Consider the following 10588-nt stretch of genomic DNA (forward strand, 5'->3'; position numbering starts at 1 on the left):
GGGTGAGCCAATCACAGATCAGCTTTGGGACGCAGCACGGAAGAAAAAAAAGTTCCCTTTAAAAAAGGGTTTTCTGAACCAGCATCTTAAAGGAGGGGTTCGGCCCACTGGCAGAGGAGCTGGAAACGGGTTGAAGGCTGACCCCTGACCCCTAGAACCAAACAGCCCTGGGCTGTGGTGCACTCAGAGTGCCTGGGTGTGGTTCCAGCGAGTCCTTCTGGGTCCTGAGACAAACCGGTCTGAACAGCCCTGATCTAGACTAATAGCCAACGGGAGTTGTAAAATACAGCTCATCGCCATCGTCATTCTTCTGTTTGAACTACACCTCGGTCTACTGGCCTATCTTACTCCCTCTGACTCCTAGCTAGTTCAGCGCTGAGTGACTCAGCAGGGAGGGAGGGACCTCCGTCAACCACAACAAAGCCACCAGCTGATCGGACGCGCCCCTGCTCACCAGCACGTTTGCTGAATGATAATCCATTAAGTTCACATTGAGTCGGTTGGATTAGCTCAACAAACCACGCGAGCTAACGTAGCTCCCCGCCCCTGACGAACCACGGCGACCGCTGTCAAACATGTCCTACCGACGCGGCGTTCTCCCTCTGGGAGTGCAGGCGTTCAACACCAGGACGGATCCCAACACTCCCAGCCTGGATGGGATGGATGAGACGGCGGACTGGTCGGAGCCGGTCCACCAGAACTCACCCCACCACCAACACCACACCTGACCTCTGACCTCTACCATCTACTGCTGCTGTCCTTTCCCTGGTCTGTGCTGTTGAGGTCAAAGTTCAAGCATTCCTCGAACATTCGTGAGAATAAACTTTCACTTTGACTCCTCAGGGGTCAATTATAGAATAGTTTCATAAAGTTGTATTATATTGTATGCTGCAGTTATGTGATGTAATAAAAAAAAGATTACTGTGCGTTCAAATCTCAACCATCGTGGTTTATCGTCGTCACATGATATTAAGAACCAAGACGGGTTTTAACGTGTTTTACGGCAGCAGGCCAGAGTTCATGTAATTGTAGCTTCATTCAAGGTTAATTAAAGTAGTGGTTATGGCTGTAGCTTCAGACGCGCACGCTGCCCTCTCTTCAGACTTCAGCGGTCCGTCGGAACGTTCCGGGAACGCAGACTTTGCCATCAGCCTCAGCGAGCCGCTTAATTAAAACCACGCCGAAGTCTGTTTACAACCTCCGTCCCCCGCCGGCCCCCCTGTGTTTAAGCTACGCTAACGCCACTCAGCTAGCCATTAGCAGCTCCATTATGGATGAAGACAGCAGGAACGGCCCGGAGAGATTCACCGTAGGAGAGCGGAACTGAAGCGAGCCCGGGCGTAGTACGAGGCCGGAGACAACCACACTGGTGATACCAGGACAGACTGTTGATACCAGGACAGACTGTTGATACCAGGACAGACTGTTGATACCGGGTCAGACTGTTGATACCAGGTCAGACTGTTGATCCCGGGTCAGACTGTTGACCCCGGGTCAGACTGTTGACCCCGGGTCAGACTGTTGACACCGGGTCAGACTGTTGACACCGGGTCAGACTGTTGATACCGGGTCAGACTGTTGATACCAGGTCAGGCGGTTTAACGACTTTCCTGCAGCAACACAGAAGGACCATCCCATAATAACGCCCAGACATGCACTGAAGAATTCATACCAAGCAACACACACACACACACACACACACACACACACACACACACACACACACACACACACACACACACACACACACACACACACACACACACACACACACACACACACCCCTTAGTCACGAAGTTGGCCCTCTCTTGGCACAGCTATTTTCATGCCTTGCTCAAGCACAGCACACCTTTCTCTGCTGAACAAAGGGCTCTGGAGCACCTGGCCTGGCTGGAGTCCGCTTACAGTCAGCAGGGTCACCTGTCGGAGCCTCTGCTGATCTACGGCCTGAGGGGGGGGGGGGGGGGGGGGGGGTAATCGGTCATAGGGAAACGAGTTCCCTGTTTAATCAGCACTAGAATAGCGATCAATGGGGAAATGACCTTCAGTGATTACAAAGATGAACAGCTTTCAATGCGTTTCATGCGTTGAACTATAATATACAGAGCTGTTTTTGTATTGGTAGCTCTATGAACTTCACGTCCCCCCTGGGGGTCTCGCTACAGCGTACGCCCTGCCCAACCAGGGAGGCAGAAGCGGTTCAAACCCGCCCTTGATATTATAACACCAATTTCGTGCTTTTTCTTTTCACCAGTTCAAGGGGTCAAAGTTCAGCCTCCTCACACACAGGTGGCGCCGAACACGCGAGGCTGGGCGTACTCTAGAGATCCAGGGGCGTGGCCGGAGGGTGTGGCCACGTGAGGCCAACAGGAACAGTCAGCTGAATCTCTCTGTGAATTCAGAGCCCTTCCTAACTCATCCTGGTGATCCGAGCATAATCTCCCTCCCTCTCTCAGTGGCAGATTCCACAGGAGAGAGGAGGAGGAGGAGGAGGAAGAGGAAGAGGAAGAGGAAGAGGAGGAGGAGGAGGAGGTGGAGGAGGAGGAGGAGGAGGAGGAGGAGGAGGAGGAGGAGGAGGAGGAGGAGGAGGAGGAGGAGGTGGAGGAGGAGGAAGAGGAGGAGGTGGAGGAGGAGGTGGAGGAGGAGGAAGAGGAGGAGGAGGAAACAACCTTGATTCATTCCTTGAGATTTGACTGTTAGAGAGTTAAGAATACTTCCTTCATCCCGAGGGACACTAGGATCGGGTCAAAACCTTGCTGAGTATCACCCAGTCATAACAGAAAGGATGGAAGGAGTTGTTGTGGTTAAGCTACGCTAAAGTAGCTGCCAGGCTCAGGGTTCTGCTGTGAATGACCTCATTGTTGTTCTACATGACGTAGCTCTAGAACGGCCTTGGACAGCCAGAGAATGACATTCACCCAACTTTGTTTTCAACCCCAGGATTAGAACGAGTGTGTGAATGTGTTTGTGCGTTTGTGCGTGAGGATATGAGAGGAGGAGGAGTGAGTTGAATGAATTCAGGCCGTTTTAAAAGCAGAGAGAGAGAGAGACTGTGTAGTGTACATTACTCCCTGCAGTGGATGTTGGACACACACACACACACACACACCTCTGAGGCAGTCATCACTGAGGAATGGCTCTGGGTCACATGACCCGCAGAAAGCCAGCGCCGTGTCGGAGGACAAAAGCCGCCCACAGGCCGAGTTGACAATAGCAACACTTGAGAGAGCCGGCCGGCGAGGGGGGGGGGGGGGGGCAAGCACAGGGGAGAGGGTTCACTGGCCTGAGAGTCCTGAGCTACACTGGTAATGGTCCCCTCAACCACTGGTACTGGTCCTAGGAACTGGTGTAACTAGTGTAACAGACTGGGCCAACCCACTGGTAATGGTCCCAGGAACCACAGCTACTGGTCCCATATAATAACAATGTTGTAACAGCCTGGCTGAACACACTGGGCTGCTGAGCCCCAGCCTGCGTTCCGATTTGTCCAGAGCCCTGACCTCCTGAGGAGAGGAGACGGTGTGAGGTCTGTTCGTCACACTGGGAACGCTGGGAACGCTGGGGACACAGCAGGAGGTGCCGCACACCCGTGGTTGCTAGGAGACCAAAACGTTTAGACCAGACACACCACCAACGTCACCAAAGGGTCACCAAAGTTCATCCATTCAGTTTGCCCCGTGAAGTTCTGACGATTGGACCCAGAACCAGTTTGACCTGGACCGGTTTGACCCGGAACCAGTTTGACCTGGACTGATTTAACCCGGAACCAGTTTGACCTGGACCGATTTAACCCGGACCCAGTTTGACCTCCCGATCAGTTGGACCGGGATCAGGTTGACCCAGACCAGTTGGGACGGGACTCGTTTGAACAGGACCGGTTTGACCCTGAAAGGTTTGACAAGGACCAGTTGGACCCCCCCAGTGTCTGTAACTGGTTCAGGCCGGCTCCAGCCGGCTGACCCATCAGAGACAGCAGCCTGTGTTTCCACGGCGATGTTTCCTTCTCCTTTGTGCTGTGAGGGTCCTTTGCATGCTGCCAGGTGATGCAAATAATGGCGGCCATGTTGACCAAATAAGGAGATCGCCGCCGCGCTGTCTACTTCCTGGTGAGGAAGAGGAGGAGCAGCCCTTCATCTGTCTACTTCCTGCTGAGGAAGAGGAGGAGCAGCCCTTCATCAGCGGTGATCTGAGGCGTCAGCAGTGGGAGGTCAACCTCCCCGACGTTCACGTAATCATTAATCACATGGCCACACCCGTTCAAACAGACACGTGCACACACACACACACACATATATGCTGCTCAAGAACCTCACACACACACACACACATGCCGCTCAACGACCTCACACACACACACTCAACAACCTCACACACACGCACAACCTACTTAACAATCGCAAACACAATCAACACACAAACGACCAAACAAACACCTGGATGACGAGGTGGAAGGAGCTCAACACACACACACACACACACACACACACACACACACACACACACACACACACACACACACACACACACACACACACACACACACACACACACACACACACACACACACACACACAGCTGATTAAACAAGGTGCTGATCAAGAGGTTTCTCAAGAGTTTAAAGATTGACAGAAGTCGTCCCCCTCCGAGTCCAAACCCCATAAAGCGAGGCTTCATGGTTGATGAGTACTCAATATGAAGCCGGTAACAGCGTCTGATCCTAACAAACGAACGCACGTTGCTTCGGTTCAGCCAGAATGTGCGCCCGATGAAATATTGATCCCCCATATGTCTCGTCAGCCAGCCAGTGGATTTGCCCCGATGCCTGAAGGGTTAAGACGAGGCTTGTGATTGGCTTATCAATCTGTCCAAGGAAAAACATAATCCCCCTTCCTGGCTTTTGTTTTGTTTTTCTGATGTGGAAGCTACAGCTTATCCATAAACTGTGAGGTCACTTCCTGCCCTTGAAAGCTATTGACCCGGACGTAGGCTAGTGGTGACACGCAGACCACCTCTCTAAAACACTCCAGAAGAGCAAAGGATCATGGGAAATCAAGTAGAGCGAGGCCTCTTATTGTTTGACTTCACATAGTAGTCCACCTTGTGAGTAGAAACGGGGTCACTTCGAGGTGAATGGAGTCTTCTAGAACGAGGAGGAAACGCTTAGCTTAGCTTGGTCCTGATAACAGGGGCCTGCCACCCAGCAGAGATTGGGCCAGCGTGTACTACTCAGGGTCATAAGTCAGTCGTTTTTTTATTAGTTAGTTAAGGTTTGAGTTCAGCTAGACAGGTGTCCTTTTGCTAGGCCTCAATCAAGCTAGGATGATCAACAGCCAACAGTCCTTTGACTAGCCAACTAGCACACAATAACTAGCACATGAAAGCTAGCCAAGACTTTTACGTGCAAACCTGCGGCCAACTCACACACTGGTCCACCCTTTAGTCTCATAGATGTTATAGATGATGTCCATCGAGACCCAAACCTCGTTCTCTGTTCTCAGAAAGTCTCTGGACAGGGGAGCTAGCTTGCGCGCGGTTTGCCAGGAGCTACATTAGCACAGCCACCGCCACCGCCCCCGAATTGCACAACAGCCATGGATCCCACCAGGAGGCCCTGCCTCAGGGGTTCAATGGTCATCCTCTCCTCGGTCTGAGAAGGGATCCGAACCATAGGTTGCACCCCGTTGCTATGGTGACAAAGCCATGTCTGCCCTATGAGGGCGTGGGCTATTTGCATGGCGGTGTGGGTAGCTAGGGCTAGCACGTGACTGACCAGGAGGTAAATGCCCCCGGCCACACGACAAAGGACTGGGATTTGACCATAGGCAAATGAGAGGTCGGCCATCACCAGGTGATACTGGGGGCTGGGATTACTACTGGACAGAGGGATGCATTGAGAGAGAGAGAGAGAGAGAGAGAGAGAGACATACATTGAGAGACACATTGAGAGAGAGAGCGAGAGCGAGAGAGAGAGAGAATAACAGAGAGAGAGAGACAACCTCTGGAGGTGAGGACCAGACCTCAGACAGTTGAGTGGACACCTGTCACGTGGTCCAGATTGGGACCCGTCACGGAGCAGTAGAGTCACTCATTCATCTGATCCCACTCACACATCACTCATTCGTCCCTAAACAGGGGGGCATTGACGCCACTAATTCATCACTAAACAGCGGAGTCACTCATTCATCTGTCCTCCAACTAAACTGGGGAACGATACGATACAACTTAATTTGACAGTTTGGGCTGAAACCATTTTTGCATCCCTGGGCAGGAAGCAAAAAGAACACAACAACAACCACGACAGCAGCAGCTGGCTAACCCTGGCTAGCCTGAAGTTAGCGCCAGTTGAACTCCATTCCAATGAGGACCAGACCATGGGGGGAAGGGGGGGGGGGGTATCTCAGACCTTCCTGTGAGGTGTTGATCAGGAGGTTACAGGAAGATTGTAATTCACTGAGAACCTTCTGACCATTAAAAAATAAAAACTAGATTTCCCTGTTTGATTGCCCTGCTCTGAGGCCGGTGATATTACCTGTGTCAATATTAGTTTACACAATCCGAGTCATTAATGTCTGCCTGTGTGTGTGTGTGTGCATGCGTGTGCGTGTGTGTGTGTGTGTGTGTGCATGGCTATGGTTGCACGTTTTGTGTGAATGTATAACTATGTAAGTGAGCATTATGTTAATAAGTATGTGTACTGTCTGTCTGTCCATTACTTTTTAGTGTGACTGTGTGACTGTGTGTGACTGTGTGACTGTGTGTGTGTGACTGTGTGACTGTGTGTGTGTGACTGTGTGACTGTGTGTGTGACTGTGTGTGTGACTGTGTGTGTGTGTGTGTGTGTGTGTGTGTGTGTGTGTGTGTGTGTGTGTGTGTGTGTGTGACTGTGTGTGTGTGTGTGTGTGAGACTATGCATCTGTGAATGTACATGTATTTGTGCCTGTGTGTGCATATGTTAATGAGTATGTGAGAGTGAGATTAGTCCAGGGTCAAGTCAATCTATATCCATCATAACGTTGGCTCTAAGCCCCACAGCTTCTGAAAAAAGCCTTTTTCTAAAGATTAGACTGAGATTATAAGTGCTTGTGTCGTCCCTCATGTAAACACAGGACGTCCAGCGGCGAGACGACGCATTTAACGGGTTTAACCCGACCTGAGCCATCACATAACGCCTCATTCCTCCTCACCGCGCCTCACTCCAACTCACTCCGCCTCACCCCAACCATCACATAGCCCCTCACTCTAACTCACACCTCACCCAAGCCTCCTCACTCCTCCTCACTCTCTCACTCTCCCTCACTCCTCCATCTCTCTCCTCCTCTCTCTCATTCTCCCTCACTCTGCCTCACTCTTCCCTCATTCACCCTCACTCCTCCTCACTCTTCCTCACTCTTCCTCACTCTTCCCTCACTCCTCCTCACTCCTCCTCACTCTCATTCTCCCTCACTCTTCCTCACTCCCCCTCACTCTACCCTCACTCTTCCCTCATTCACCCTCACTCCTCCTCACTCTTCCTCACTCTTCCCTCACTCACCCTCACTCCTCCTCACTCTTCCTCACACCGCCTCACTCTCCAACAACCGGGTCATCTCTGAGCACCACCGCCCCGGGGGCCATAGGCCGAACACAGGGCCTAATGGGAGGGGAGGAGGAGCGGAGTGGGCCCCTGAGGGCCGCACGGTGGACAGAGGGCCCGAGAGGAGGGCGGACGAGGAGGAGCAGAGTGGGCCCCTGAGGGCCACACGGTGGACAGAGGGCCCGAGAGGAGGGCGGACGAGGAGGAGCAGAGCGGGGCCCTGAGGGGCCGGTCGGCTGTGCTCTATCTACAGCAGGAGCGGTTCTATTCCTAGCTGCAGAACAAGAGCAGGTAGAATATGAGAGCCTTTCTAGATCACGTCCCCTGGAGGACTTTGATCCTCTGAAGCCCGTGTAATCTCGTGATGACAGCGCGTTACAGCAGGACGCTTCCCGCACCCGTGGAACTTTAACACGACCACACGACTACCCACCCATAAACCGCAGCCGTGGAGGAACGGCCGATCAAAGGTGAAGGTTCCTGCAGTCGCCCTGTGAGGGGTAGGGATCTAACCCCGGGAATCACGGCCCCAGAGCAGTAGAACGCAGCCCCTCCGTCCCCACTGCGCTTATATAATCACAGTGTGGGGGTTGAGCTCTCACACACACGGCCTCCTCATCACCTCCGCATTGTTTGGGGTCCGGTTCTCCCTTTTGTGTTCCATGCAAAGCCTTCCCATCGCAGACCGGCCGGGGGTCACGACTCAGAGCCCCCCCCGACACACAGCCGGCACAATACGCTCGTATAAACCCCCATCGGCGCTGTCATGACTCCCCCGACCCCTGACATGCGATGCTTCGCGTCCAGGAACGCTGTCTGCTGCCGGGTCGCGAACCCTGGAACCTCCGAACAGGGGACCCCCGCACTGCTGTCAGAACGCTCCCATTCACAGACCCCCCCCCCCCCGACCGGGCTTCTAATATTATCAGAGAGCGGCGGCTCCTGGTGGACTAGAATGCAGCTATTGTCTGGGTCTGCGCATCGGTCTGGGAAAGGGAATCGAACCGGCGGCCGCGGGACAGCGCTTTGTGCACGGCGCTCGTCCCGAAGGAGCCGCAGACTGGGATGGACGTCTCGTTAGCCTCGTAGCTTCCTGGGTGTTTGACAGTATGTGTGTGTGGGTTAGCATCGCTAAGCTGCCGTGTATTGTAGCCGCTCGGCTAACTTCGCCTCCCTGTGCATATGGGCTACGATCTGTACACACACACGTACACACACACGCACACACACACAAACACACACACCTTTGCGCATTTAGGGAGAAAATGGACGGGTTGGACTCACCTTTAGTGCGGCTCTGCTGCTGGGCTATCGGCCTGTAGAGGAGCCGGTGGAGGTGTTTCGGAGTGGGGCAGCCCGACTGTTCCCTGCCTGCAGCCTCCGACTCCCGCACACAAGTCCTGGGAATCGGCCCGTGACGTCACACTAGGGAGCGTCGGCGGTGGCGGCCGCGAGCCGGCAGGGGGCGCGCGTCCCGCCGCTCACCTCAGGAGGAATAAAAGGAAATAAAAATAGAATAAAGTCGACTAGACCAGGGGTTCTTTTCTTGTTCCAGGGATCGGCATTTTCATTTAAAAAAAAAATGGTGGACCGGTAGTCAATTGAAATGCATCTTTTTAAGATGCATAATTTTTTGTAAAGGTGGTTTATGTTTTTTTTATATTTACAACAAATAAAGCAACAGCAATGAAATGTTTGAGTCTCAGGCTCCCCTCACCAATATAATTATATATAAAATAATACAGTGTATAAGAGAAACACAAGACAAGTCACCTGAGACTTAAATAAACACAAAAGTAGTGAAAAGAGATTGCATTTACAGTGCTTAATTTACAGTGGTTTAGTTGCATAATATGAATTAGGTGGCAACAAAGGCAAATTTTCTGGATTTTACATATACTAATATTTACATTTTCAGAACAATTCACGAAATGTTTCCATTTTCTCCACTACAAATAAGTATACGGAGTCAGTGTGTTGGAATGAAATAACACGACTCGTATAGCCTAAGTTGTAAAAATATATAGATATTTATTATTATTTGCCTTTTTGGAGATATTTCAAGGCCCGGTTGTTCTACCTGGGGATGGGAATCATTTGACAAGACCTATTTGAGTTCTGCGTTATGCAGCGTTCTCCTCGCTATGTTTTACGGGGAATGGGTTAACCTGGACATTTCTAGTGCTTGGCCCTTGTTTCTGTTCACTTGTAGGCTGCCTAAATGTAATTATGCATTAATGTGTCCATTATGCTCCACTCCTATTTTACGACGGTGACCAAGTATACTTTGAACTGAAAACACACTAAATACGCAAAGTGTGTGTGTGTGTGTGTGTGTGTGTGTCTGTGCGTGCGTGTGTTTGTGGCACCGTGTTGCTGTTCCAGTCGGTCTCCGTGAGGTCACTTCATTTGCTTTGGACATCGATTAGGAGGTGAACCCTTCCGGACATTTACATGCCGGCTCCAAGGGCCACTTTAGGAGGACTAAACCCCATTCAGGGGCCATCAATGATGGATGGTCCGGTTACACGATCCGTCTGGTCTGCTGTACGACGCGGACCGGGTTCCGCTCTGAATTAAAGATGACAGCCTTTCATGTGCACTTCAGAACACACCAGCACAACTTGACCGCACCAGGAACAACACCGTCTTTCACCCAGTTAACAGTAACTATAGCTGAAAGTTCACTATTCTACAAGTCACTCCTAAGTTCACTAAGTCACTCCTCGTGTATTTCACTGTTCGCAAATTATTTGATTCCCTTGAATACTTCTGTAAAAGTTCCGTAAAGCTGGAGGATAACTGTTGACAACGTAACACAGATGTCAGACAATGTTGGAAACCGGGTGTGGTCCCTCCTGAGGCCTGTAGGAGGCGCCATTGATGGACTCAAGAACCGAAGCAGCAACAGAAATGTAAAACATTTAACATATTGCGATATTTTTCATGACCAATACAAATTGTAATACTAGAAAAATTAGGCGTATCTTTAGTTACTATAAGATTAAAAGCTTT

At 51.4% G+C, this 10588-nt stretch overlaps 1 protein-coding gene across 1 annotated transcript in view; it reads right to left on the minus strand.

Moving 5' to 3' along the window:
- LOC130374829 (unconventional myosin-VI-like) overlaps positions 1–8984 on the minus strand; it is a gene marked incomplete at its 3' end in the record, with an annotated part of 40151 nt that extends 31167 nt beyond the window's left edge. Inside the window, exon 1 of the mRNA XM_056581806.1 lies at positions 8858–8984. The remainder of the gene's footprint in view (positions 1–8857) is intronic.
- Positions 8985–10588: the final 1604 nt, after the last annotated feature.

Source organism: Gadus chalcogrammus, chromosome 21 (assembly GCF_026213295.1).
Source record: "Gadus chalcogrammus isolate NIFS_2021 chromosome 21, NIFS_Gcha_1.0, whole genome shotgun sequence".
Lineage (NCBI taxonomy): Eukaryota > Metazoa > Chordata > Actinopteri > Gadiformes > Gadidae > Gadus > Gadus chalcogrammus.